Source organism: Neomonachus schauinslandi, chromosome 6, assembly GCF_002201575.2.
Source record: "Neomonachus schauinslandi chromosome 6, ASM220157v2, whole genome shotgun sequence".
Lineage (NCBI taxonomy): Eukaryota > Metazoa > Chordata > Mammalia > Carnivora > Phocidae > Neomonachus > Neomonachus schauinslandi.
The window spans coordinates 19,576,491-19,582,260 of record NC_058408.1 but is presented as its reverse complement, the minus strand read 5'-3'; the positions used below and the strand labels follow the sequence as shown (position 1 = coordinate 19,582,260).

General features: G+C 35.2%; 1 non-coding gene across 1 annotated transcript; it reads left to right on the top strand.

The window, feature by feature from the left end:
* The first annotated feature begins 774 nt into the window (after window positions 1–774).
* On the top strand, window positions 775–881 carry LOC123325155. Its single transcript, XR_006540263.1, has one exon. It is a non-coding gene; the product is annotated as a U6 spliceosomal RNA (small nuclear RNA).
* Window positions 882–5,770: the final 4,889 nt, after the last annotated feature.

Genomic DNA, 5,770 nt, shown 5'->3' with positions numbered 1-5,770 from the left:
GTTGCAAATATCTTAGGATAACCTTGGGTGTTATTAAATAAAAATTAATAGCCAACTTTAAACAAGAAAGTAGAAGGAATAGATCTGAATGTAGGGATAATTATTTTTCCAACATCTGTAAGACAATGCCTTCAGTCCAAAAATGAGAGCAGGGCAGTTGCTTAGAGAAGAGATATTTTAGATAGTTTAAATATCCACAGGTAAATAAATAGAATGTGATGGCTAACTGCTAGAACTAGATAGGATGAATTAAAGCAGAGTAAAAGATGACTCTAAATATGGGCCAGTAAAGGAATGGTTGTATGCCTTATATATGTTCAGCTCATTATAACATAAAAATTCAAACTAAAAATTGTTAGACAAGAGAAAGCTAATTTTATTTTCTTTTACATAAAAGATATTAGGTAAGCAGTCCAAAACTGATATTGTGGCTCTTCTGCAATATCATCAGTGAATCAAACATTCCATCTCTTTATTTCACCATTCTAGTACAAAGCTCCCATTTTCAAGCTTTTATCCCATGGTTTAAGACTGTAGTTAAGGAACTGCATTTATGATATCCTCATTGCAGGAAGAAGTAACAGCAGGAGTATATAGATGGAGTGGGTTCACCTTAAATAGCCGAACCCAAACAACACTTCTGCTCACATGTAATTCACCAAAATTTGGCCATGTTGCCAGCTTCATGGAAAAAGAGGCTAGGGAAATGTTGACTTTCATTAACAGCAAGGATGAGGCCTAAAATCTGGGCCTGGTATTAAAAAGAATAGGAGAGTACTCACTTTGGCAGCACATATACTAAAATTGGAATGATATTGAGAAGTTTAGCATGGCCCCTGAGCAAGGATGACATGTAAATTCATGAAACATTCCATATGTTTTGGTTTTCTGACTTTAAAAAAAAATAGAATGGGTGTTGGATTTTCTATGTCAATGTCCATTTCATTTACTAAAAGAGAAGGTTGGAAGGAAGATTATAAACTTAATGTAGGTTGTCTTAAGTATTTACATGCTATCAGGTAATGTATGTGGTAATTTCAAATGTAGAACTACAAATGTGAATATGAAATATGTGTATTGGAGATTATATATTATTATTATTTTTTTTTAAAGATTTTATTTATTTATTTGACAGAGAGAGACAGAGTGAGAGAGGGAACACAAGCAGGGGGAGGGGAGAGGGAGAAGCAGGCTTCCCGCAGAGCAGGGAGCCCGATGCGGGGCTCGATCCCAGGACACTGGGATCATGACCTGAGCCGAAGGCAGACGCTTAACGACTGAGCCACCCAGGCGCCCTGATTATATATTATTTACATAATATATTTGGAAATTATTTTGTAGAAAGATATATAATAAACAAGAGAGACCAAGACATTTTCAGAGGCACAGAGACTAATACTGATGAGTGACTTTGAGGTGGTCTAGAATAAGCAAATGTATTCTTCTCTATTCTGTTTGCAACTGTACACTAAACCTACCTAACAGTTCTATCTGCTCGAGCTGTATCTGCATATTTTTCAAAAGCTATCATCTTCTATCATCTTATGAGCATTCCCTACCACTTTCATTCAATTCACTCTAGTCACACTGCCTCCTTTTTATTTTTTTAAACTTACCAAACTCACTGCCGCCTTCTACCACCTGCCCTGGAATTTTGTTCTTGCTCTTGCTTAGGCTTAAGCCTCCCCTGTCCCTGTATCTTCATGGGTCAGTTCCTTGCCTCCAGTGTGTCTTAGCTCAAGGATCACCTCACATTAGTGTCCTACATGACTGCCATATTTAGAATTACAGCCCTTCACCACAGTATTTCCTATTTTCCTTTCCTGTCTTTTTTTTTCCCCCTCTGTGTAGCATTCATTACCACTTGTCATGCATGCTATGTTATTTTTTAATTTGTATTTAATTTTTATTTTTGTTTAATGTTAACTATGTTTTATTCAATGCTTTATTCCCTATAATTTCCCATGCCTATATCACAAAGTAAGCTCAGGTCAACTGTTCAGCTTATTCCTTTACTTAAGTGCATCATATAAAAATTTCTTGGAGTCCTATCCTAATAAGAATTGTATCCCTGAAGAAAGTTCTAGAGACTGTCCTGATTTTGAGCTGCCCATCTAAGAGAGCTAATTTGCCTCAGAAAGCTGGAACTATTTCAGGAGCTGAAGCACTGAAATTCGTCTATGCCCATGGACGTATAGGTTTTTCTCTAATTCAGTAAACAGCATTACTTATCTTCCTTTGTTGGAGCCTAATTGTGTTAAAAACAGAAGACACTAATGAGATACATTACATATGTGTGGACATAAAAGCTGATTAGACTCATAGAGGAATATATTTTTTAGGGTATCTTATTATAGAATTAGAATAAAAAGAGTATGTTAAACAAATTTAATGCATGTGTAATATGTCACTAATTCCCTGTGTTAGAAAAATTGATTTTAATTCAGAATTCTCAAATTGTGACAAGGTCAGACCAGGGTGCCTGGGTGACTGAGTTGGTTAAATATCTGCCTTTTGCTCAGGTCATGATCCTAGAGTCCTGCGATCCAGCCCGGCATCAGGGCTCCCCGCTCAGCAAGCGAGTCAGCTTCTCCCTCTTACTCTGCCCCTCCACCCTCCAGCTCATGAGCATGCACTCTCTCAAATAAATTAAAAAAAAAAAATCTAAAAAAAAAAAAAAAAGGTTTGGCTCAGGTGACTTTTAGCCTTTAGCCTTTATCGTATTATCCGCACCCTAGTTTAATGCACAGAAAAGCATTTGTCAGTGTAGAGCTTTCCATCAATCCATTTAGTAGGATTTTAAAAAAATATATTTCTAAGAAATTTCACATCACAACAAAAAGGCAACACATTTGTGTTCTCATCTTATTTTTAGTGCATTCATACTTTAAAATGTTATATTCACCTCAAAATAATGATTTTCAAGTTTTATAGCTTTGTTTTGAAATTAGTGATAGTATAAAAGTTTTAACTTGATTGAATATTGTGCGTGTGATTTACATGGATACTGACTGAAATCCTTTTTCCAATTTATTAGAAACCTCAAATAATTTTCTTCAGATTAATGTAATAGTATTCATCATGATAAATTCATAATCATATAATAGAATATTTTTGAGCACTGTTACTTTCTGATGCTTTACAAATATTATATTTAATTCTCACAACAAGCTGCAAATTAGATATTATTAACTTCTGTTTTAGAAGTGAGAAAGCAAAAACTTACAGAAGCTAAATAACTACTCATAAGTCATAAATCAAATATCTGGTTCCAAAGTCTGCATTATATCTTCCCTCCAATTTCTTCAGAAAACACTTGCTTTCTTTGTTGATATATCTGAGAATGAAGTTACATTACATTTTACTAATACAGCTTCTAGGGGCACCTGGGTTGCTCAGTCAGATAAGCATCTGCCTTCGGCTCAGGTCATAATCCCAGGGTACTGGGATCGAGCCCCACGTGGGGCTCCCTGCTCAGGGGGGAGCCTGCTTCTCCCTGTCCCTCTGCCTGCAGCTCCCCCTGCTTGTGCACGCTCTCTTTCTCTCTGTCAAATAAAATCTTTTTTAAAAAAATTACAGCTTCTAGGTACCATTGTGAAAGGACACTCTGAGGCAATGCTTTGTGTCCATTTAATTGTTTAATCTCAAAAATTACATATTTTTGTTTAACTAAAGCATTGTTTTCTGCCCCATATCTCTAGGTCATTAAACTGAATAAACTTGTTAAAATTAGTGTACCACATAAGATGATAATAACTATATTGATGTTGTGCATGTTATGTTCATTTTGTATGTGTTTGGGAATTCATACAATCATTCCCATTTTGGGGTGTAATTTTATTGATGCTGGAGTTGATAATGGGAGTGGAAGTTTACATTAGAGGTGGCAAAAGTGATAGTAGAAAATGTCTCTATTCAAATTTAGTTTTGCTTAAACCATGGTTAGCTCAAGCAGGTAGCACTGAACTATTTTGGAGCTTCTGCCACCAGGATTTGATGATGGAGCCCAGGCTAGTATTTGTGCTTTTATTTTTTCTAGGGAGCTATGAATATCATGAAACAGTGTATGCATAGTATGCTTTAATGGTATTTAAGCTGTCACTACATGACAGAAATTGGCCTCATTAATGCTGTTACACTTACATGAAATTTTTCTGTCATTTGTAATTATAACTTTTAAATACACTTGGTGATCTAGGATTTTTTTTTTTCAAGTTTATGTTCTCTATACAGCTGCCTGGAAAGCCTTTGAATTTAAATGCAACATAGTTGATAATGATACAAACTTCATTTCCAGGTTTCACTTTAGGAAAAGTGCCCCCTGGATGATAGTCAAATATGTTGTCTGTTGTAGAAAGGGAAGGGATGACACTTCCAGGCAGAGATAGTTTTACATTTAATGCCAGGAAATGGAGATGATTTTACACAATCCAAAATGTATCACACTTGGAACAGTTTAATTGGAAACTTATATTAAGCAATTTGAGTATCTGAAACGCAGGGAAGTTAAGATTACATTCAAACCAAAGACCTGTGACAGGTTGGCATTTTCAGTCTCCTGCTTTAAGCAAGAAAAATTTCAGCCGAGTTTCTGACCTTAACATAAACCTCAATATAAAATACAATTGAAATACTGTCATTGCCTGAAGATTTTCAATTATTTTCAGGTGAGGAGAGGTTAAAGGTTTTTGGTTTTTTTTTTTTTTTTCTTGGTACTCTGTCCCCAAATAGCTCATACTCTTCCTCCCCTGAGAAATAGAAACGAATGTAACTTTTTAAAAGTAGCTGAGAAGGGAAAAAGAGGAATAGTTAAGGAAGGGAGAGTGTGAGAGTGAGAGAGGGAAGGGAGTGGGTGAGGAGAAGATGTATGTCTCTATAGACAGACACAGGAAGAAACTGCAGCTTGTAAGGAGAGAGGCCTAAGCAGGCAAGTTAGAAGGAGAATTGGGGAAAACACCTTAAGGGAGAAGAAAAGGGAAAGCAATGCAGAGGGGAAAAAAGATGTAAAGAAGGTTGTTGGGATTTGGGATTAAAACACAGGTTAATATTTAAATAGTTAATAGGATTTCTGTAATTGGGTTGGATAGATAATAGTTGGTGCTAAATTAAAATTATGTATGTTCTTATTTTTAGAAACCTACAGACAATTTAGTACAATATAAATTCATTTTATAAAGCACATTCTTTTTAAAATTATTTTTCAGTGTTCCATTCTCAGTGCTCTGTCCTCTTTCCCTTTCACCTTCTTATTCCTTAATGTACTTGTTTAATTAGCTAGGAGACATTGAAAAGTGTATAGTATTCAGTTATATTTGAAAGAAATGGTTAAGTAATTAGAATAGGCAAAAACAAATAAACAAACAAAAACCTAACTAGTTTTGACCTCATATAATGAAATGGATTTAATCTGGGTCAGCTAGAAAAGTAGCGTTATTCTACACACTCTTTTAATTTTCTTTGCTTGTTTTTATTGATTTCCAAGGGCTGTTTATACATTTGGCTACTGCAGTTGCATTTATTATCTTTGTGATTTACAACAAACATTAGTAAATGTTTTATGAAAAAAAAAGTATGCCTCCACATTGAGTTGTAGGTTTGAAAATAACCTGTATCATATGTCACTGAGATTGTATGACTTACACAGTTAGGACTGAGCATCCCTAAATCCATACAGACTGCTTATAATCACTGAAAATTCCCAGTGTAAGGGCCATGCCAAGAAATTAATGTGCTTCATTTTTACTAGGGGCCTTTGAACTCTGCGAGGTCT